This window comes from Opisthocomus hoazin, chromosome 6, assembly GCF_030867145.1.
Source record: "Opisthocomus hoazin isolate bOpiHoa1 chromosome 6, bOpiHoa1.hap1, whole genome shotgun sequence".
NCBI classification, from domain to species: domain Eukaryota; kingdom Metazoa; phylum Chordata; class Aves; order Opisthocomiformes; family Opisthocomidae; genus Opisthocomus; species Opisthocomus hoazin.
In genome coordinates this window covers 45,661,214-45,686,633 of record NC_134419.1, presented here as the reverse complement: position 1 = coordinate 45,686,633, position 25,420 = coordinate 45,661,214, and the positions used below count along the sequence as shown (strand labels likewise).

The window sequence follows — 25,420 nt, the reverse complement described above, 5'->3', positions numbered from 1 at the left end:
TTCAGAGACTATTTCTTTAGCTGTTACTCTTCCATTACAAAAATGCCACATTAAAACTTATTTTCTGGAAATAAAATCCATCATAGAGCAACATGGACAGTATTTGCATTCTCTAGGAGTGGTACTACAGACATTCATTATGTAGAACAGGGACTAAACAGCCTATTTAGAAAAAAACAAGCTGCAGGAAGATGCAGATGGTTGATATAGGAAGTACTTTCAAAGTCAGAGCTATATTAAAAAAAGAGGGAGAAAGGAAGAGCTAACAATGTTACAAACTAAATATAAAGGAAACAGACTCTAGCTTGGTTTAATAAAGCAAAACCTCAGATTTTAACCACAAAATAATATCATCATCCAGATCTGCAATCAGAAACTCTTCTACTAGCAGGATCCCTTTGTGGCTTAAGGACTACAGGCAGTGGACAGGTGGAAATTCTGAAATTGCAACCAAGATCCAGATTTCCATGATGTTTGCCTCCCAGAAATTCATCAACTTTTAAACTTACTATGGCCTGTTCTCCATTATGAACAAGTTGGGTTTTTGTTTAGTTCAACAGCAGGTTGCATACAAAGGCTGTTCTTCGTTATTGATTATGATTGTATTTTGCAGCTGCTACATTTGAACAAAACAGCATGCACCATCAATGATAACTGATCTTCTTGTAAGTAAAGATATTTAGTAGTCTTTGCTAAATGTTCAATAAGCAAAGTCACACATAAGGATATGTTATTGTGTTTACACACTCCTTTATCACATAGGTATCAAAAAATTATGTATCCATTCTAAAAGAAAAAACCCTAATCTCATAACTCTATGTCTAACGATTTATTGTCATCACTGAAGTGGAATGAGATGAAGAAAATCCACAACAATCTCAGAAGAACACACGCAGTTCTGAGCATCATAAATGCTCATATCCTCCCTTCGCCTTTTCTCTTTTTAAGTTCATGTGTACAAGTGACAAATCTTCTTTGTGGATTTACAACGCATTTTAAAAGCTTTTCTATGCCCTACAAAGTCAGAGGTTCAGGTAGCTTCAATCATTTCATGTTTTCTTTAAAAAAACACATGAATGCAATTTTTTTTTTAATTTTCAAGCAAGTTTGTGACACCATAAGCATAACGCACCAGCCCTTTTCTCTGAACAAATAAAGTACCGGGTTGCTTTATTGTTCCTCAGGTATCTATTTAAGAATAAGCAATTCTTCTCTCAAATGGTTTAGAAGCATATTTTATGAAAAGACTCAGGAAGATATAACAAGGAACAGGCATGACTGGGTTCTCTGTATCTTCTAGAGTTCTTCCAAAGGTCAGATGGAACGATCCTCCAATATCCCTAGCAAGGACTCTGGTCACTTTTCATACAGCTGAGGTGTAAGACCTATCTGCTCCATTCCCTTGATGTTACAATATTCACTGCCTCACAATGCAGAGTGCTGGGAATACAGCACCTCAAGTCAGAATTCATTCAGTGGGCTTTGAATCTGTCTCTTGAGCCTCAGCTCGTGCAACTGAAGGAGAACTGGTCTAAAAAACCAAACAAACTCGCTATTAATGAAAATTAAAGGAAGCAAACCATCAAATACTCAGACCACTCAAGAAAACTGACACCAAAAATATCTCAGCAGTAAAGAAGTTCCTCTGATCTGCATTACAAAATCAAAAAAGAACAGCAGGATTTATATAACAATAGGTAATTAAAAAGTAGCATAGAAGATATTCAATATTTCACTAATATTACTGGTTATAGTGTTGTTTCAGTTATGGAGTAAAATAAGATTTCTGAGCCTGACAGAGATAAAGTACAAACAACTGAATCTAATGCCTGCTTTTAAACCTTTTCCTTGAGAAATAAATATACGAACTGTAGAAAGCAGGATCTAGCTGTCCTGCTGTACTGTACATGCTGTCACACATGGATGGAAATAATTAGAAGTTATCAGAATGGTTTTGACTAAAAAAAGTTCTGCGAAAGCTTAAATATTTCAGAGACTTAATAAACATTGCCTTAAGCAAAGGTGGCTGGGGGCAGGTCTAGGTATGAAACAGACTTTCTCATTGCACTGGTCTTAATATTGAAGTCTTTGAGTAACCTGGATGAATTCTCATTTAAAACCTACTCTCAGGAGACAGCAGGCAGAACAGAGGTGGACATACCCCATTCCCAAACCAGCTTCACCAGCCAAGCTAGACATGTACGCACAGTCTTCTAATTGGAATCCCAAGGTTTCAGTTCCAGAGATGACATCCCAGTATAGCTCTGGTTTTGTGGAAACAAAAATGAAGCCAAATCTTCCCAATGTAAAAAAAAAGTGGAATTTCAAAACATCAAAAAACTTCTGAAACCGAGTCGGCATTGTGTAGCCAGCTGCTATTGTAACACACATTATGAGGCAAATTATCTCTTTAATGAACCAGACAGGAAGAATGAAAAATCTATAGCTAATTTAAAATCTGCCTGGTACACACAACATCTAGAATATTTTCCAAATGCATAGCAGCAGAACAGTTCTCCTAAACAAGGTATTTGCTCAGTTACCCTCCAGATAATTGCTGATATTCCTTGTTCGCAGACTAAGGAATGATTAAAGAATTAGAAAGTTCATTAATTTTCTCTCAGAAAGTTTCTTGAGCAATGTCCTGAGGGAAAAGGATTTAAAAGTGAGCTATATGTACAGACATGGCGTCTCCCAGCCTCTACCCAGCTAGGGAACCTGTAGAAAAGTTAATAACCCTCCTCCTCTTTTTTTTGCCTTTCTTTTTTATATGAATACACTCTCATAGTGAACCAATGGCAACCTAGGATTTCATCTGTGCTATACACTACAGCCAGAGAATCAAGGAATGGAAGACTGACCTGTATTTATGATAATAAAGGACTCTTAGGTAAAGAGCTCAGGAGCAGGCACATTGGAATTCTATACATTTTACTATCTTAATGCAATTCACAGATTTCTAATTCACTACAAGTCAGTTTATTCACTGCCTAATTAGTAAGGTCTCAATATTCCAGGAAGAGAGGAAAGTATTAGCCCTGTTTTAACCCCTTTAACTAAAAACTGCAAAGAAATGCATCTTTTCATACAGTGGGTCAGAAGCAGCTCCGTACATGCAAGTCTATGCAGTGGCCTTTCAAGCAGCCTGAGCACTTCCACTGGCAGCCCCTGTACAAAACCACCAGACTTCCAAATAAACATATACGACAGGAAGAAACAGCATCACAGTAAAGGTTTGTACTGGTCCACTACGACAGAAGCACAAGACTGCCAAATTACAAGTGAAACTCCAGAGTGTGAACTACCTTCTGGACTGAAACCACAGCAACCATTTTGTTTCAGTACCACTCCTTAAGATGTCACAGGGAGCGAAGGATAATAAATCCAAATCTAGCATGCATGGAACAGAGCTACTCTTTAGCACAAAGTATTTTGGCCATCATCCCAAGACAAATGGTGCTTATGACTTAAATAGAGCTAATCTGAATTTCTTCAGTAACACTGCTAAAGCACCAAACAAGGCTAGAAAAAGTGTTTTGACAACTCCGAGAAATGTTAGTATGTGGGCCTCGTAAGAGTGACTCACTCAGAATAAGAAACCAGAGCATCACATCGTTACCATCAACCTGAATCTTCACATGCAAGCTTCCTGACTAAAATTAAATTCAGCCAGGATCAAAAACTATCACATCTATTTCTGTTAGTCATTTCTTTGCCTTCCAGAAGCACCTCAAAAATTAGAACCAACATGACTGTTTTGGGGTTTGTGGTGTTTTGGGGTTGTTTTTTTTTTTTTCCTCCAATCTGCCCTTTCTCAAAAAGGGGAGTTTGTTTCAGATCCCCAAAAATCAGACTTCAATTCCTTCAGGTCTCTGTCCATCACAAGAAACCCCCAGATAAGCTTCTCTGAAATGCGAGTCAAGGGAAAGGAAGGACAATAGCAGTGGTTTTTTCTCTGTTGAAGATATTCAGGCTAACAGACAGGCATCTGCTGCTTTTCCATTTTCATTTGGTATTTTAATACCGTACTAAAAAGCATAAAAATCTGTGGGTGTATGTATATTTTTGTTGCACCAACCTCACACAAAACAGCAAGGAAAAAGTGGTACATAAAAATTGCAGCAAGGGAGAATGAAGGTGGACAAAGCTACTGAAAAAATGAATAGCCTTGAAGGATCTAGGTACTTCATGAACGCACAGACAACAACAACCCCCCATCCCTGAAGTACTACAGATTGCATTCAGGTAGCGAAGTGATGACAGGACAGGAAACAAAGACTGATTTGTGTAGCAAATCCAGCTTCTCACATTTAACACATTCTTCACTAAAAATATAATCCTTTTCTACATCATCTTTTTCATCATTTTGGTCTCTCCTTGTAGAATTTCCTGATTATTTGTCAAAACATGAACATTGAAAGGATTAGAAAAGAGTTTACAACATCAGCCCTTACTCTTCTAAGTAGATACTCATAAGCAGACTTTCAAAAGTCATTTGATCTTCAGCAGAGATGTTGCCTAAAGGTATTCTCTAAGGTTCTCAGTTTATAGTAGGTATAGACACCTCATTTTCCAATTAAATATGATTAGTGATCTGCTTAAAACCGCATGGCATTACCACACTACGACAAATTTATCACCTCTATATTTTCATGTGATGGGAAGACCCTATTCCAGAGAAAGATATAACTTACTATATGGACATGTGACAAAAACCTGAACACCAAAACCCCACCAAATACAACTCGCAAATAACCAGCGAAAAACTTGAATGACTCCAAGTTTAAAGGAGTGTATCTCGAAAGTGAGGGGGGCACTTTGCTACACATAGAGAAACAGAGACAATCACCTTTTTTTTTTTGGCAGCCAGGGAAGGAAAAAGGTCCAAAGAGATGCCACGGCCAGCTGAACTTGTTTACACTGAACCATGGCTCCAACTTCATGCAATCCATTTTTAAGCAATTCATTTAAAATCTTTGGTGGGAGTGTCTCTATTATGAGCGTAAGAGTTATAGCTTTTAATTAAGAATATCAACCTAACTCAGTCTGATAGCACAATAAGAGTGTCCAGATGGCCCACTGTCTCAGTTTCATAAAGCCATGACTTTTTAATGGGTAGATAGCTTTTAGTAGCCAAATTCTTCTCACAATATTGAAAGCATCTTGGTAAAAACTGCCTGAAAAGAAGCAGCAGTGAAGCAGCAATTAATACACTCTTTCATTGACAAGTCTTTTTTGTTGTCAGTAAATTTTGCACTTAATTTGAGAACATGAACATTAGGTACATCCCAATACAACCCTGACCAAATCGCCAGAACTCCAAACGTGGTCCCTAAATATGCACAATTTGGGTCTCCAGCCTGTGCATTACAACCAGACTGCTCCAGATACACAATGGCAATTTGTCCTGAATCTAGGGATATCTGCAGCCCACTCAGGGCTGGAGTCACAAGAGAACTGTAAAACATCAAGAAATCCAAGACAAATAGCATGCTCGGGTCACATCCAACATGAACAGGAGCATGTACAATAAATCCAGAGCAAATCAGATGTGTGTGCTTATTTCCAGGAAACCTTGGACTCAAGTCCAGTAACTGTGGTTACTTGTTTTCACAGACAAGAATAAATAATCATTTTCATAATAAATCAGAAGTATACCTCTAAGCCTAGTAATGGTATTTGCTAATATGGACTCCCCATCAAAGTACTTCAGCGTAATCTAAACTGCAGAGAGTAATAAATCTTTAATGTCCTCTACACAGCTAGAGCAGAGCTGCAGCAGTGGGAGACCCGCAGCCACATCTCTCGCAGCACTGTGATGTCGTGTATGACTCCCTGCATGGTGATATGCCCCCATGAAAAGAACAGGACTCACTACGGATCTCAGTGGGATGTTGTAGATCAGCTTATCTCCAATTCTTTCCCCCAAAAAGTTTGCTGAAGCACGACCACAGGCCCTAGCTCTACTCTCCGATACACTCACCCTCTGCTCTAACTCCTCTGCTTTCCCTTCTGTTTTGTTAGGTTTATTTTCACCATAGTTACAGAAATTTCATGCTGAGCAAGTTGATGATAGTTCCTTTTCTAAAAATCTTTTGATTTTCTCAAAATAACCGCACCTACTATACCTGTGAACCAGACTAAAATATCTTTTCGCTAGCATGCAAAGGCAGATATGGAAAACAATACCAAATACAGAAGTACTATATATTCCCTGGTGGAAAGAATCTTTTCCAATAAGTCTTTTTCTGGTATTTTACTGCTTCAGATCAAAACAGGTATCCACTGTCCACTTTTTTCTGAAAACAGGCCAGTTTACTTGAAGCCACGATCTAACAAATCACATTTCCATCTCGTAAAAAATTAAAGCAGTAATGCAACCTTCAGATGAGAGCTACATCACAATGAGGAATATTTGATTAACTTAAAGCAATCCATCAACTTGTGGGACTGTCAATCTGCTCGAGGGTAAGAAGGCTCTGCAGAGGGATCTGGACAGATTGGATCGATGAGATGAGGCCAACTGTATGAGGTTCAACAAGGCCAAATGCCAGGTCCTGCACTTGGGTCACAACCACCTCATGCAATGGTACAGGCTTGGGGAGGAGTGGCTGGAAAGCTGCCCAGTGGAAAAGGATCTGGGGGTGTTGGTCAACAGCCAGCTGGACATGAGCCAACAGTGTGCCCAGGTGGCCAAGAAGGCCAAGGGCATCCTGGCTTCTATCAGGAATGGTGTGGCCAGCAGGAGTAGGGAGGTGATCGTGCCCCTGCACTTGGCACTGGTGAGGCTGCACCTGGAGTACTGCATGCAGTTTTGGACCCCACACTACAAGGAGGACATTGAGTTGCTGGAGCATGTCCAGAGAAGGGCAACAGAGCTGGTGAAGGGTCTAGAGAACAAGTCTTACAAGGAGCAGCTGAGGGAGCTGGGGTTGTTTAGTCTGGAGAAGAGGAAGCTGAGGGGGGACCTTATTGCTCTCTACAACTACCTGAAAGGAGGTTGTGGTGAGGCAGATGTTGGTCTCTTCTCCCAGGTAACTAGCAATAGGATGAGAGGCAATGGCCTAAAGTTGCATCAGGTGAGGTTTAGATTGGATATTAGGAAAAATTTCTTTAGTGAAAGAGTGGTCACACATTGGAATAGGCTGCCTAGGGAGGTGGTGCAGTCACCATCCCTGGAGGTGTTCAAAAAACGTGTAGATGTGGCACTTCAGGATATGGTGGTGTCGGGTGGACTTTATGATCTTAGAGGTCTTTTCCAACCTATGATTCTAACTAAGAAAGAAAGAAACACTCCTCCATTTTTTCTAGATAATTTCATTTGCTGAAAATAAGTTCTCATGGGCATCTGCAGGGAAAATAGTTTCTCCATGTCTGCCAGTCCTATGACATGCCTAGAAAAGGGGGTATAAACATACCTCAGGTCATCCAGGCTGAGTCCCTGATGACCAGGTTTTATTTCAGAAGATGTACAGGCACATGGTGAACCTCAAACCCAAGCATGTTGTCCCTCTCAGCAGTGCCCACTAGCTAATGCTCCACCAGAGCAGAGCTTGGGCCTCCCTCACCCGAGGAACACTGCTGGGTCTCACTACCTCCGCCACTGACAGTTGTATGGTTTCCCAGAGAGAAAATTGCTCACTGTGCATTTGTACAGCACCTGATGTCGGCAAGAACCTTCTTCAGTGTCTCTTATAACAGGTTTGCAGGATTATATTCAAACAGAAAGAGCATTGTAGCTCGACAGTGCTGCTCTATAAATTTGGATTCCCATGCTGTCTTCTTTTGCCATAATCTTTGTAACTGATTAGTTTGCATATAAAAATCACAGTTCATTTGGCACAGGATTTCCATACCTGGCTGCTTGTCAGTGCTTTGTGCAATATTATGAACCTCTGTTTTCCCATTAGTATTCACTGCAGCAAGATGATGAATGACACTGAAGATGAGTTTATCTGATGTGATTTCTTACTTGTCTTCACCAATTTACTGCATACCTCATTTTGTTTCCTTTGTTGTCTTCAGTCTTTCACAAAGGAAAGCTGTTATTAAATTTTTTCATTATTACCCTTTTCTACACTATCCACGAGCCTGATCCAGTGTTCCTTTGAAAAAATTCCCATTAACTTCAAAAGACACTGGAACTGGCCTCTGTGGAGGCTGAATGCTTCTGGCATATCTAATAGCGCAGTACCACCACCTACTTCTCCCCTTTGTACTTTGTATTTTGCCTCTTTCAGGGCTTCACAGTTTACCACATCTGCCCATGAAATGCTAACATTTAACCCTCTTGCTTGCATTTCAGAAATATCACAACCTGCACCCAAGCTGACAGCATGTGGCAACCCTGCTTAAGGCTTGGTCTGCACTCTAACCTCAACAGCAGTACCTTTGATACCCAAAAGTGGTCAAGAACCAATTCTTGTCAATCCCTGAACTGGTAGGAAGGCCTCACCATTTTGTGAGATGCAGTTTAATCCAGGACTGATCTCAGCCCCTTTAAACAGTCAAACACACATACTATATTTCACCAGTATCTGCAGAACACACTTTTTTTGCACGTGACAATACAAACAACTGATAGACACATAAGCAATTTTCCCCATTACAAGATGTAATGTAGCAATCATTACCTTCGGATTTTTATTTTTCAATTTATTTGTAACTTTACAAAACATGCCATTACAATTGAAAAAAATTTCCAGAAATCATTCAGCTCATCCTCCCGCTCCATAAGCCTAGCCAAAGGGACCAGCTTGTCAATTATCTAGCAAGAGAGTCAGTAAAATGTCCCAACCTCCTTAACAGGATCCTCAGGCTCCAAACTCATTATCAGATCCGTTTTATCTTTAAGAGTCAGCGATTTAAACTCCCTCCAGTGTTACAATCACCACAGCAATTATAGCTCCGCAGTGCAATGAAGTTTTAGAATGCTACAGACTTGGAGCTCACTGCTACTACCACAAAGACCGCAATCCACAGCCCCAGCTGGGCACCACCACACTGGGAAGCTCAATCTGCTTGCTGGAACAATCTTTAAATAGTATTAACTAGCAGACAGTGTTTCCTCTAACTCATACTGCAGCAACGCTAGGAGGTTGTAACGCATCCCAAAGAACACAGCACGCTCTTCGTAAGCCACCCTACAACTGGCTTTTATTTGTTAGAGGCTTGACCCTCCAATAAAGTGGGCTGAAAAAGACAACAGAAAAAAAGTACATTTTTGAAACTCTTGCTTGAAAAACAGTATTTTTTTTCATAACAACTACAAGAAAAAAAAAAGAGGAACATTCAAAAAACCATTCTACTTGATCAAAAATAGTAAGCCAGAGATAACAGCTTCAGGCTCTCATGACATCTTCACACAAGAGAAAAGATTAGTCCCATATGTTTCAGACACACAACTTGAAAGGTGAGCGTGAAGCAGAATAAGCCGAATTTGGATCAGACCTTCTCAAGCGGTTAGCACCCACCAGGTAAGATTCAGGTGCTGATACAGTTTGGCTAGACTTTAGAAGTAGCTTCTAGGTGCCAAACACTTTTTAAACCTGGCTGGTGTACCTACATGCCAATAAGGGATCTGATGATTAGATTCAAGCACTCTCCTGAATGACAGTAGAAGAAAATTAAATATAAATTATTTTGAAGATCTGAAAGGTTCTCTCCCAGCATAATAATTACCATGTTTCCATTTCTGTTAATGACATCTAAGAACTGGAAACACAAGCAGCAGTGGAGGATTAAGTAATTACGGAGTATTAGATGCATTTGAAGAGCAGGGTCACAGAAGAAGACAGAAGGAGAAGAGAGCATGAGCATGCTGTAGGCTGTTCATCAGCCTGAAAGCTATAAAACACCCCCCTTACTCACAGCTTGCTAGCTGTAAAGGACAAAGGCTTACAGTACAGATCAGCTATTCTTTATTGTCCCCATTCTGGAGAGCTACAGCTTTTATGGGTAAGTAAAGCTCTTCTTAACTCTAGATAGATATGATCTCTAATATACAATTAATTTTCTCTCTCATAGGAATTACAAATGCGTGGGATAGAAATAGAAAACCAATTTAGGATCATTTAAATATATAAGTGTAGTTCTATGATAAATGCAATACTATAAGTGACCTGAAATTCTTGTGTCCTATTTCAAACAATACTTTGTCACATGAAAAATCAAAGTATGTTTAAAGAATGCTAGCAAAATATGAGAACGGCAATGAAAAATGAACTTAAAGCACTGGAAAATTACGAGTTCTTATGAACTGAAGTATTTTGAAGGGAACTTAAATTTATCAGTCTCTGTAGACAGTACAACATACACCATATGCATCTGCATACTTATTCCACTTTGTCAAGTGCTACTGAAAAGACTGGAACTGCGTTTAAGGCATCTGGCCTTTGTGTAAGTTTCTCTATAACACAACTCTTAGCTGAGGTGAAACGAGAGTGTCAGCCCTTAGCTACGATCTTCCATATGAAAGGAATGACATTCATACCGGATTTAAAATACACCTTTGAGATTTTCATTTCCATTATTCTCCAGATCATTCAAAGTATCAGGTAACTGGATCAAAGGGTTCAGCCTTCCACCTTCATTCACATGATGGTAATTTACTCCACAATTAGACCTCATGACATCAGCGGAACTAATCTTAGTATTACCCAACACATTTAAAGGTGAAATAATCTGTCTGTAAGTGGAGTATGACAACTGAGCAGCCATGTAGAGTAATTACCTTCCTAGTTAGAAAAATAATTATTCACATGAAGATAAAACACCTCAGTACTTTTGGGACACTGATAAAAAAGCAGGTCAAAATTAAAAGTTAAAAGCACCCTAAACAGTCAGATAGATGGCCACAAAATGCAGGTGGACTCAGCTAATGTTACACAGGTATCTTGGCATTGCTTCTGGGTAAACCAGCTCTATTTGTACAGAACTGTTTCTGTAGGACTGACTTCCTATTGTGATTCAGGTGGAGACAACGGAGTTTGGGAGATTGTTTCTTCTCCTATTAATGCATTGTTTGTGCGTTCCTGTCCCGCTTTCCAAATGTTCTGTTCAGAAGGCTTACTCTTTTGAGGTATTCGCTAATTGTGGCTCATAGCTTTTATTTCCACCTTTGCTGGTCCCCTTTACAACATGTACTTGGTCACACAGCACTGCTTCTGCTCCCCAAGTACGAAGCTTTGCACAGGGGAACAATAAATGACAAACAGAAATCTATACACTTCTAAGCACAGATCTGTCAAACTTCCCTTTTCAAAAGAAACATTCATTCATGTAAAACCATGTAAAATTCAGGCAGTTTTTAGACGTAAGCTGTATTACCTTCCTAATAACTCAAAATATTAAAGCCAGCCCGGACAACTTCACCAATTCCTTGTGTGTGCGGTTCACAGCATCCCCCAGCATCTTGCCATTTGCTTCAACAGTATTATACCCTTAATACATCAATACCATAGGGAAATCCAACAGCTGCTGGTTTTAGTTCAAGCTTATTTTCCTTATAGATTTTTAAAACATTGTTTCAGATGCACTTAAATAAACTGGAGTCAAAGCTTGTTGTTTTCCAGTACCTAATGGAAATTCAACTACTATTGTCCTGTAGAATTAGAATCCAGGCTGCACCAAAGTAAATAAAGCTATCCTGACCTGTATGGGCTGAGGAAGGGGAGACAGGTCCCAAATAGCACAGATTTGAGCAAACTCGAAGTCTCTAAGCGTCATTTCAGCTAGATGTTCTGTGTGAAACAAAGCTCTTGCACTTGAGGAAAGACAGTTGCTGAAGTCCCATATCCAGTAGCACTTCATTATCTGTGTTTCCATCTTTCCTTCTTTGTTTCTTAACATTTGTTTGCATCACAAGGTCACTGACAATCTGAAAAGAACACCTCTTTTTGCTCTGTGACTATCCAAGTAACTTTTAATATCCATTCATTCCTATGCTTTGGGATCCCCCCACCTTCATTTAAAAAAAGCTAAATTAAGTAAATAAAATGTAGTGCCACTTGGTATAAGCTGAATAATTTTTTCACTATTCTACTATAAAAATCCATTTTTGGGGGACCTTTTTTCTAACAAAGAGCTGATTAAAGAGTACTTCATTCAGGACTCAGTCCAGCAAAAGTAATTACAGTATATTCCTATTTATAAACTGGTATGGGGACTTTGCTAGGGTCCTTTGTAGACTGGAGTGTAAAATTACTGTCCTGTTTAGTCTAAAAATATTTGGGGATATAAGCTGCTTAGCTTTACTCTAGAAACTCCTTCAAAGACACCAATCTCAGAAAGAAAAAGTAAATATCCATTTAAGAGAAATTAGCCCATGTTACATATTAGAGAATATTTTACTTCTAAGACGGTAAGAAATACCAGAAATAAGTATCTGGAATCACCACTGTTCAGCCCATTTGTTGGAACACCTAACACATCAAAACTATTTCATCAAAAGCATTTTACCATTCTTTAACTTATCTGTGCAAGAAAAGTTGAACAGGAGGAAATCTAGACACAAAGTACTTAGACCAAAATGCACAAGCTCATCACAGCAAAAGAATCTTTTGACTTGTTCAGACACTTCCTTCCCCTCCTTTATTAAATGTTTACTTTTATCCTTTCTCCAAATCCCTTCCCATACATTTTGCAATTAAAAAAAACGGCTTAGATAGTTTACAATTATTGTAAGCATTTCTTCCAGGCAAATAAAAGCGAGATAAGTCGCAAAGACTTTTGAACCTGATAGTTCTAGGCACTCTCAAAAAATCTTGTATAGCATTATGTGAACGTAAGTTTGTACATAGAATCACAGAATAGAATCACAGAATGGTCGGGGTTGGAAGGGACCTCTGTGGGTCAGCTAGTCCAGCCCCCTTCCGAAGCAGGGTCACCTACAGCAGGCTGCACAGGACCGTGTCCAGGCGGGTCTTGAATATCTCCAGAGAAGGAGACTCCACAACCTCCCTGGGCAGCCTGTTCCAGTGCTCCGTCACCCTCAGAGGGAAGAAGTTCTTCCTCATGTTCAGACAGAACTTCCTGTGCTTCAGTTTGTGCCCACTGCCCCTTGTCCTGTCGCTGGGCACTACTGAAAAGAGTTTGGCCCCATCCTCCTGAATGAAAGCCTCATTGCAATATTTAGCCCAGGAAAAGATACCCAAAATAGAAGTTATTCATGTTATCTTGCACAGGCTGGAGCTATTTAGAACAAACTGTGTTTAAAATGCTTTACAACTGAGTGCGTACTAACTGCTTTACCAAATTTATTTCAATTTGTTTCCAGTCCTCCCTGCATGGCCCCCTTCAACACCCAGGCAACGCCAACCCACTTGTGCAGAGCACAAACCTATGCATACAGCACAGGTAACACCAGGTCAACATCATTAAGTTAAAACAAACGAAAAAATTCACCCAAATGGAATTTTCAAAGTGTCAGGACACATGTTCCCAGCTACTTAAGATCTGATCCTTCTTGCTCCACTGGGAACAAGCACAAAAGTAACACTTCATAGGTATCGATAAAGTGATGTACCAGTAAGCAGATTCTGCTGAGCAACTCAGCTGTTGGAGCAGAGCTCTAAAACACAGGTCATATTACAGCAACATGTGACTTGTATTAAGCACCAAGAGATCTCATAAGGCCGTAATTTTTAAAATCTGTTTCAGACCTCAGAATGATCCTTTTCTCAGTATGGGGTATCTTAGACTGCACAAAAATAGCCAAACACCCCCACACACTAACTATGAAAAAATATTCCTAGCACAGCCATTACACAGTCGGCTTCGAGGCTATCTTTCAAGGATCTTCTTCACATCGCTATGAAGTCATAAAACGGGCCAAATACATGTCAGCATTGACACTATAACGCTGAGCACTACAAAAGCTTCAGAGCATGTCCACAGAAAAAATTGCCAGAATTTACACAAGTTTCCACTACAGTCTGCTTTATTCTGGAAACTTCTGGGATTAATAAGGAACCTCACTAACTGCACCACAGATCATACAACACCCTTACCTTCCTCAACAGTGCAGAGACAAGATCCTCCTCTCTCAATGGCTTTTTCCAGATCTTGGGTGGAGTCATAGAAGCCACTAGCAAGGACAAGACAGGTGGAGGTGTAGGATGAGTTTCCAACAAAACCTCTGTTCTTTTGAGAATTACAGAAATACACTTTTTTTTTGTACCAGAGACACAAAGGAGAAAGAAATGTCCTTTCAAAGCTGACAACATAGCTTTGTACTACAGCCTCCTAAGTCTACATGATGCACCCACCTCAAACTACACTGGTCACACAAGTGGAACAGACAGATGCTCAGGCCTAGGAGTTTGCTTGCACAGACAACAATCATTAATTAAACCCTAGAAGTTCAGCAGATTTAGTCTGGACTGTGGGACCTTTGTGCTGTGCCTATTTAAGTAAAGTCCAGGCTCAAAAGGCCACTAATTGCATTTACCTCATCAGTCATCATCTGTGCCATGCTCCTGGGCTCCCTAGTGGGGCTTCCTCATGCTGTCAGCCACACCAGGGAGCTGGACTTCCCAGTGCAGCCAGTCCCATGCTCTAGACTCTACCCGGTGATGCTCCCTTCACTGCAGACACACATTCTGTTTTCAATTGTGCATCACCATGCTCCAGCAACACCTACACAACCACCAAAGCATCTCCTGCCAACCAGATGGCTTTGCAACAAGGTCCTGCGGAGATCCGGATTACACGCACTGGCACAGCCAGGGATGAGACTTCTCTGCTCCACTATGGAGGCAGCAGACAGTTGGAGGTCTGGGATGGCACATCTTCCCAGCTAATCCAGCCTACCATTCTGCAGTCTGCCTCCAACACCCATCAACATCATCTCTTATGACAACACATGCCGGGGTCTGGGCACCACCGACTTCATTGTCACTTTCTATGGGCTCTAACACCTACACTCCGGGCAAACTATTTAGCAGGGATAGCTGAGAACTGGGCTGATGCTTTGATATCAGCACAAACATTTTTTCACAGCTGTTCTTTTACTTGGCTGAAAAACCCCTTGTAGGAGTTGTCAGCCAAAGGAAATGAGTATTTTCTCTGCTATAGAGTCTAATTGTTTTTTCCTTCACTGACAGCTCTTGAAGCTAGATTTAGGGAACCAGGGAAATTAGACTGAATGCTATTTGGCTGAGCCTATGGCCTACTTCCCATACACACATGATGACAAAAGGGAAGGGTTCCTTTAATTCACTGTGCTGCAAAACTACAGAATGTGAGCAAATAGCAAGCCCACCCGATAAAAGCTAACCTGCTTAAGGTGTGTATTAACTGTGCAATCAAAGGTAACTTTGGAGACCAACATCACTCATAACAAATGCAGGAAAACTAAATCCCAGTGAGCAAGCAAGACAAGGATTTCATTCATTTCCATAAATGAAGTCAGTCAATTTCTACCCAGCTGTCACAATTTGTCCAATTACTGATCTGCTCACATTGTTGTAGTCGGCACATAGCTTTGTCAGCTCTGACTATTTACTCCTATGTTTCACAACACTTGAAAGTCAACACCTCCTGGAACTAAACAACAATGGAAAAAGCTGATCTTCGATTTAAACCAGCAAGTTTCCTGCCCTCTTGTTTACAAAGAAAAATCTGAAAATACAACCCAAACACAAATTGTTCTTCATGGAGAAAGAAAGTAATTTTTAGGTGCATTACTCTTTGCTTTTGAGCATAGTACATTTGTTGCTATTCCTGCAAGTCCGACTTCTAAACCCGAAAAGCTGGTGCTCCTCTTACCATGCATAAGGAATTAGAGCATCTGGGAGTTCAACCTCAGCATCAGCCTACGAAGCTGGCATATGTCAAACAGACCTACTCCGTGAGCACTAAGTGCCACAATTAAATTACCAGGCATGTAAAAAGGTGCATACTCGTATACAAGTTTATAACATTTTGATTCTTCTACACTAAAGTGAATTTTATTCCTATTCTCAATCCCTCAAAAACCAGCTAAGTTTAGCAGAATACGATTAAGCAGCTTTTCATGCTATGGGTCATCTCTTCAGCACGTATGTTCTCCCTGACTGCACTCAGCTGGCTTTCTTCCGACTTATCTCAATGACCTGTTTTAGGTTATCCTAGGATAACCATATTTTTCCTCTTCTCAGTTTTCAGCCAGGGTTCTGCATCCACTTTTCCCATTGACTCCACAGGGCACAGCATCAGCCACAGGCCAGCTGGATCTGCTTTCTACCCCTAGCTTTCCACACACACTTTCCTGTATTCCCTCCTCAGCAGAATTCAATTAACCAGGAATACATTTGCCAGAAAATAAGAAAAGACAACCTGTTTTTCCCCTCCCAATCTCCATTTCACAATCAATTGCCATTATTCTCACCGGTGACAATATATCAACTTCTGTTACCACCAGGAATATCAGTATCACCTTTTACCAGTGCTTCTTCCTCTGAGCCTGAATCTCTCTACTAGTTTTCAGCAAATATCATCATCTGATCATGTGAAGCATAGCTGAGCCTCTTACTGTTAAGAAAGAAAAAAGCCTTTGTTCATGCACTTACAGTTTCGTACGTCAGTCATTGCAGTGCAAAACTCTAAGCTTCAATCGTGTAATTCCTACCCAAATAATGCAATACTTCTGCATCTCCTTTACTTGCTTACATTTTCAAGTTCTTCATATTCCTTTATGTTTTGCTCAAGTTAAAACTATGCACAGGTTCTCAAGGGATAAATGTTATCGATTAAAATCCCTTCCTGCATCAGCACACTCTTCTTTTTAAATCTCTCAGCCACATAATGAAGTTGTCTTTCACCAGTCAGGGCAGTCACGTTGTTAGTAAAACTCTTGCTCAGAAGCAACCTACACTGTCCACAGATTTGCTCTCTGTTAGCTGCTCTGAATCTGCCTGGAAACAAGCCCGGCAAAGACCAAAGGAGAACTAAGTTTTCTGAACCAACTGCAAGGCAAACACCAGATGAATGTAGGAAGCCCTGCAAAAAAAAAAAAAAAAGGCTGAGTGGTAGTGATCAACAGCTGAGAGATTTAGTCCAAGGCCAGATGACACATGTATTGCAGACATACCAACACCACAGTAAACTCCCTCTAACACTTTCTGCGCCCCATCCCCTTGCAATACTCTTGTGTCTAACGGTTGGTGTGCAGGTATTAAAAATTCAACACTCAGTATCCCGTCATGGCAACCAAATGCTGATCCATTTGTGTTCTATATCTGTTTTCGTTTTCTACTTTACTGCTAGGTCGTTCCTATTATCCTTTAACTCATTTTTTGAAAAAGAATTGATGCCACACACAACACCATGTCAAAGAAAGTATTTGTAGCTGTCCTGGCTGATCTATGACAATTTAGAGAATTTTAGACAGATTATAGAAAGTCTTCTTCAATCCTTGCAATTAACAGAGAACACTAGTGTAAGTACTAGCCAATAAGGCTTAAATTCCTATTTTCACCATCCTTTCAACCTGCAGCTCAGAGTAAACAGTAAAAATTGCCTTAAAAACCTGCTGCATTCTGGTGTTCTTTTAATAGCAAAATGTTCAAAGGTGCATCCCACAGGATCACAGGCACAATGCTCTAATGAGTTCAGGATGGGACAACGCAATCCAGAAGGGCTGAAAAAGCAATGGGCAAAGCCTGTTTTTTGTGGACAATGCACTAGGCTTTCATCAATTTTCCAGTTCTTGGCAACATGTATTTTTAAAGCATGCTTAGAAACTTATATTTGGCCATTATCACTGAGATTATTTACTAACAGTCAAGACCAGGATAAAAGAATATGGGGTAAAAAATGGCCATTTTCAAATTCTGAGAGTAGGCAGAAGGAGAGAATTGAATTCTCAGACAATAACACAGCTCCAGCCTTCTAGGACAACCCACACTAGCCATCCATTCCTACTCCTTTCCTCCTTGAAGAGGGTTGTTCAGGACTGCAGAGGCAAGAAAGACTCAAAGGCTATATATGCCCACATGACCATAAGCTACAGGGCTGCCCAGGCTGAATTAATTTAGAGTAGCATCAGGTGCCATTCCAAACAACATCCTAAATTTCAATCCCATGGTGCCATACACACTGGATCAAGCTTTAAGCTCAGTTCAGCTTAATTAAACCAAGGACAGTCCAGTGAACATCCATCAAGATAACTGCAAATTAAAATAATTTCAAAGCTTTCAAAAATGTTTCAAAATATTTCTTTTCTGTTATAATTTTAATAAAGCAGATGTGTCCACAAAGCAGAATTCATTTGTTGTCCACAGACATTTTCTGTCAAGTAACTTCCATGCAGAAAAAAAAAAAACAACAAAAACCTCAGCCAAAGGAACATTTAAAATTCACTTTCATTCTGAGTTCTTTAGAGCTACAGGATAGACATGAGTAATCTTAAACACTTTATAGAGAAACAAGAGTAAAAAAGTCAGGTGAGGAGTTGTTCATAATTATATCCCTGTCATCCTCAGGATACCGGTTTTAAATTCTGTCCCGAGCTCCTTTTTAATCTAATTATTTTTCTCCTACATCTCATTACCCTTGAGCCAGTAACAAAGACACAACACTTATCTTTTAACATGGCCATAAGTGGCTTTTCACAGAGACATAGATAACAGCTTATATGATCCATAGGACAATTTTCTTGCCATTGGTTTGAAAGTCTGAAGAGATGCAGGATCTGTTCCTCCAATACCTCATGGACACAGATAAGACAGTTCTATTGGAAAGAATATAAGTCAGCCCAGTCCCAAGACAGTTGCATGCCTTTCTAGAGATAGAATATAATAATTCACCACTGAAGAAATTAAAAAAACCTTTCCTCAAATTGAATTGCACCTTTCTCATCCCTTCCCTGGTAGGGCCACCAAAGTCAAAGCAGCAGCTTTTGCTTCCCTTGGCTACAGCAAAACTGCTATAATCATACAGCTGCACCATTCACAGTCAGCAGGAATGTGAGTATCTGACCTGACAGGCTTTACTTGCTCTTGATACACATACACTTACCAGCCCTTTAAGATTTCTCCATCTCCAGCTGACATCTTTTTTATGTTTCATTACGAAGTATATACATTATCACTGTCCTTGATGAGGAGACCTGGAGCCTCGCTTATACTACTATCACTAACTCGTCCACTTGGCATGTGGGCACATTTGTTACCACAGGTTTATAAGAGAGATGCCATGGACCAGGAATTATTTTTGTTATTTCAAGGAAGAGTGTAAAAAAAACACTGTGAGAAAATGGAGGCTTACAGCTCCATGATTTTGCAGGTAACCACATGAATAAGAGTGCAGGTCAACTTCTCATTTTTTTCATTATCAAGTTGCTGGACAGACCCATCACCTGTTTTCCAATATCATGACTTGAAATTTTAGTTTCTTCAGGACTCTTATGCCTTCCAGCTACTCTTGACCTGCAGAATTCTGTCTCAGCATGGACTTTTCTTCCTCAGCTGTTACACAGGACACCTTTAATAGATTTGTGTTCTCCGCCCTTGTGATACAGTAACATTTTCAGAAAATCAGAGCCAAAAGAAGGTCAGATGATGATTTCAACATGAGAAAACATGCATGAGTTACTTTCTCTCTCTCAATCCAAAATTACTTAGTGGAACTCATCACCATTCTACTTTCTGGAAGCTAAATTACACACAAGTTCAAAATAAATACTTTCACGAATTTAAGTGCAATTAAACAAGATGAAACTTCCAGGCAAGAAAATCCCTAAGGAGTTGATTGCTAAAAGCTGAGAAAGTATACCAGGGAAAGGATACATGCTGTCTTCTTTTACTGTTCTTTAATCATCTACTATCAGAGACATTACACTGAGCTCATTAGACCTCCATTGTAAACAACTACCACATCTTTGTTTTAGAAAAACACACTAGCTTGTTTTCCAGCTTTCAATAATAATAAAAATCCATGGAAGAATCTTCTATAGTGAACCAAAGGTAAGTAGGCATAAAAATAAGTTTTGTATATGAAATTACTGAAGGCAGCAATAGACACATAAGGCTAGGCATCTGACTGGAATAAATTGTTTCAAGCCCTCAAACAAATTGGATCATACTGACTTCACACTGCTCAGGATCCAAACAGTAATAAGTGATACCAGATGTAGTATTTGGTATTGCAAGACAGGGTCTATATTCCCTCTAGAGAAAAAAAAAAAAAAACAACCAGAAAATCCTTCTTACACAAGTGAAATGACATAAAATAAGAAAAAAATCAGACAAAGCACCGCCGTTTTAGGGGGGACACAATCGGTCAGTGAAAGAGAGATGTGTGGGATTCTGTCTTCTCACTCCCTGAGGACTTTATATAGGTCAAACCTTGCACTGGGAATTGACACAGCAATGGTGCAAGGGATCCAAAGAGTTCACACCCCATGGCTTTTCCCCGCTGCAGAAGCCAGATGAAATCTCCGTGGTGCAGCATGTTTTCTGTATTATTGTTTCTGCTCTCATTAGGATGATCAAAACCAACTTGCACAGCAAAAGTCAGCTTCCTATGCCTCTACTTAGTACCTTTGCACAGATTTATGCATGAATTAATAACCTAGCCCTTCAGCTCAGGAAAAAAGCCTTCTATACTTCCATCTCCACAGATTTCTAAATTCAGACCCTGCAGGTAATCAGTGAGAAAGTAAAATTAGAGCTTTCCAGACAAAAGCCCGACTCCATTTCCCCTACTGCTACAGCGAATTACTAAAGCTGATCAACAACATTCTGATAAAAATGCTGATTCAAGAGAACAAAAAAATATTCCTTGAAAACATGTTTATTCTGCTCAAACCCTGCTCAAAGCCAGGTGGGCAGGCACTCCCTGCTGCCCAACCAGCTGGCCAGCCTGCCTGGCTTCTTTCCAGCCCGCCTACCAGCCAGCCAGGCAGCAGGCCAGCATGCCAAGCAGCCCCCGGCTGCGGACAAACCACATTTGCGAAAAAAAAAAAAAAAAAAAAAAAAAAAAGAAAACACGAAACAAATTGTTCTGTTTTGCCTGAAGTTTCACCATCCAGCACAGGATGAACAACCCAGAATTTTCCACAGAACAGAAATACCATTTTCTGGCCTATTTTGGTCACAATCTGTATGTGTGCTGTTGTTCTTGCCTCTCCACAAACATAACTGTGTCCTACAGTGTCTGCTTCAATTCCACTCCAGAAGCATGGACTTACATGCAATGAGTATTGAAGAATCAGTCCCATGTTGATTAAATTAATGAAGTTTTTACAAATAACATATACCATGATAAAATTCCAATTATCTGAGAAAAATGTGCAGTATTTTAAGACTGTTACAGTTAAATACTGCCTTCTGCAAGACTTTTATAAAAATAGCTCTTTAGTCAGCTACTCAGTCAATTCTGCTGCTTATAGTACTAATTTCCCAACACCACAGTCTGTAACCAGAGGGATATTTTTCAAGGACTTTGCCTGTCATCATGCATATGGTGTTATTCTACTGATCTGTTCCCTGGAGAAATCACAAAGCACCTGGATTTCTAATTACTACTATACCAACCTAATGAGTGACCAGTAACGTAGACTGTTCCCTACTATTTATAAAACAACCTCCTGCAACTTAAGAGATCCAGTTGTCTTTTCATCTTTATATATATCCTAACTGTCTTAGGAAACGTAGTTGCAAACATCACCATCGCTGTAATTGGAGGACAGCGTACTAGAACTTAAATGCATTAACTCATGGCAACACATTTTGGATCTTGATAAGGATAAAGTCAGAGTTCAGTAGATAATTCATTCTCACAGGCTCCTAATTTACTTCATGTTGCTCTGTCAGCAGTTGTAGCCTTCTGTCCACTCCCACTACACAGTTTAAAATCAAAGCTGACTCAACTGTCATGTTGCTCAGGCACTTTTTTTTTTTGTAAGGAAATTGCATTCTACATCTACCTCATTCATACAGAATCATTTATTCAGCAAATGGTAGCAGGAGAACTGGACAGAAATGGAAACCAGTGATTAATGCTAATTTTTTTAAGCAGGTTAAAGGAAAATCACCCTTGTTGTGCTTCTATTTATGCCAGGAGTTTTCAGCCTGTTTTCATTAATGAAGGCAGCAAAAAATACAAAGTAACATTTTTTTTTTTTTAAACCATTGATCTCCTCTCACTTTTATGCCTGTGTTGGCCTTAGCACATGATTTTAAAGAGGCCATGAAAAGACAAATATATAGTTACTTTGAACTACAAAGGCTTTCCAAGAGACATCAATACATACAGCCTCAGTTTCTTACTCATAATAAAAAATATTGACGTTTCCTCATACAGTTTCACCTGATGAATCCAGCCATTTGTCTAAAGATGGTATCTTGTCTAAAACACAAATCCAAAATTATCACTGTTCTTAAATAACTGCTTTTAATTTTTAAAGCCAAAGAATTTTTCTTCTCAAAGGACAGTAACAGCCTTTAATGATGTTCTATTTCCCCTCCTTTTAATTCACGCTCTCTTCAAAAGAGCTCAAGACACTTCTGGTTCCTCCGCAGTAAGTTCCTGTATGCACTAAATTCATGCATTCTAATTTAAAAAAGAAATCTCACATTAGGGAATGAGAAAATAGTGAATCCATCAAACAACAAAAATAAACTATGATTATTAACCCTTGGCTGAAGAATTCTTAAGTAAAGACTCATGACTCATCTTTTTCAATGAAACAGTTTGTGAAGTAGAAATGCTATTTTACAACAGTTTTGGAAACACCTTACATTATATTTACCATAAGTTAACTACTTCAGCCATCAGTTTTCCAGCATTATTTCTTACACTGATTTCAACCACTTTAGGTCTTTTTGTTTTCAGGAAGTAGATGGAGTATCCTTCAGATTGAAAGAGCAGAAGATTGATTTAGAACAAATCAATAAAATAAATGATAACCAATTGTCAGGACTGGATGTTATTCCCAACAGTTTATAAGGATTTTTAAAAAAAATGAATCAGATCATTAACTGTGACACATAGAATGCTATTTACATAAACTACAGGATTAATAGGGTGGAAAGCAGTAAGGGTGCCATGAGTTTACAAGAACCATTGCAAGAAATGCAGGAAATTAAAGTCCGATCTCTGCATAGGTAAATTGTAGGATTTTTAGTTAAGACAGAATTACTAAACAGATACAACAAAAAAGGAGACAGTCTATGAGACTTCTATAGCAAGTAATGCTCAATCTCTCTCTCTAAACATATTTTTAAGGAGCTGGCAAGAAGGTGAATAAAGAAGATACTGTTAACAATGCATTTTGATTTTTACAAACCTTTCAATAAGGTTTATGATCTAAGCTATCTTCGGATATGAGAGGAGGTTATCTGATTAAGTCTGAAGGACAGACTAAAAACTGCTTTCACAATACAGAGCCATATTTTTTAAAGGCTACCTTTACTGGAACCTGTATCATTCAATATATTCATAAATGATCTAGATATAGCAGAATGGTAAAGAAGTTTTGGATTATTTTGAGTACTTAAAATTAAAACTGACTGTAGAGTGTTGCAGAAAAATCTCATCATCCTGTACAACTTGGGATAAGACACATCAAGTTCAGTGTCTGTAAATGCAAGACAACATACATGAGGAAAAAGATGGCCTAATTATGAGTAATGGTGAGGTCTAAATTAACTCCCTCTGCCCAGAAGAGATCAACTCATTTCAAATAGCTGAACAAAACACATACTCATATAGACAAAGGATTAAAACATCAAAATCTTTGTCTTAATGCCAGCCAACCTGTATCTTGAAAACACTTTCAAATTCCTGATCCTCGCTTAAAGAAAAAAAGTGAACTGGAAAAAGATGGAGACAAGTTATCAAAGCTTCTGCAGAGAAAATATTAAATGAATTGGCAGAAGAATTACAAAGGAAGGATATAATAAAAATCCATCTAATTGTGACAAGCATGAGAAAGGCAAATGGTGAAGGAGGATTCCATTCTCTTATTACAGAAACTCAAAAGCCATTAGCTTCGAGCTTTTTGGTAGATATTTTAAAATGAAGGGAAGTATCTTCATTGATGTAAATACTAGGTATGTTTCTAAAGGCCAGCGTTGCCAGAAACTAAGCGAGACATATGTTACCATATCTGTTTCATTCTTGCATTCTTCCAGTGCCTGCTACTGGCCAGTATCAGAGTAGACACACAGCTAGCTGAACTGCAAGTATTATCTTTATGGTAGAAGTATTTAGAAGTGACAGGCTTGATTCGCGTTCTCTAATTATTCCTCTATCCTCCCTACCCCAAACTCTGCCACAGTTGTTATACATTACTTTCTTTTTCCAGATAGAATTTATCTCTGCATACTGAAGAGCCATGTGCTGTCTGAGAAGCAGACCAAAGCTGTGCCCTCATGTTCTTGGATTAAATGAGTTATTTAATGAGTGTATTTGTATCTGGATCCTCCAGGGGATATTATGGTCAGCCATTGTCACTGAAAAGAAGTACCAGAAAGAACTCAAGGTATTTTCCATACTAGCTCACCACAGTTTTCCATCTCATTGTACGTAGAAACCCTGACTCAGCACCTGGAGTACCTTGGGCTCTGTGGAGATGACACAGCAGCTGAAGATCAGATCCTTGAAAGTCTGAATGGGATTCTCCTGGCGATTACTGAAGATAGCTAAGTATCACTCCAGATCACTATTTAACCATTTGCACAACACAAAAGCGCTCACTGGAGGTTTTTGTCTCTTGTGATAGTCTGTGTCACAAGAAATGATTGCTGCTGGAACTATAGCTGTCCTCATCCTATTTTGTTTTCCTTTCTCTTTGTATACTCTCAAATCTACCTGTGACCTGATAAAGCTATGGTCACTAAAACACCTGAAGCTGCAGAGAAATTCCAAATTTAACAAAACAAACTTCTAGGATTAAATTGGGGTAACCCTGTCAGTTCAGGAATTTAAAAAGTAGTTCCTAGTCTCCTTCTAAGAAAGCCTTTAAGGTCTCTGCACATTCTCCTGAAGTGACATTTATTTGAACCTCCTAGCAAATGGTGACTTACTACCTTAAGGACAATTAGCCATATTTCTGATGAAAAAAGGCTAAGGGAATTGACTGTTCTAATTGCTAGTCTAATAAAAGATATTGTGCCTACCTACAAAATTAATTGCTGGCCATACCTCAGGAATAGAACCTTAATCCTTCACTTCCCATGCCTTATGCAAGCATCCTTTTATAGTCAGAGAAGATGAAGCTACTTTCCTCTTTGATTTGCCACCTGTGCTTCAAAATTCAGCATGAAGCAGAATAATCAGCTGGAACCAGAGTTCCTGCAATTCAAGCAGATGCCTGTTCCTATATATTTAGGCTGAGACAGCCTTTAAGTACCTTGTTAAATCAGAACCTTGGATCCCACAGATACCCACTCAGAACTCTAGGAAACAAAGCAACATGTAAATAAACAGTTGT

The 25,420-nt window shown here is 39.3% G+C and overlaps 1 protein-coding gene across 1 annotated transcript in view; it reads right to left on the bottom strand.

The window, feature by feature from the left end:
- SH2D4B (SH2 domain containing 4B) overlaps positions 1-25,420 on the bottom strand; it is a 128,337-nt gene that overhangs the window by 88,774 nt on the left and 14,143 nt on the right. The window lies entirely within an intron of this gene.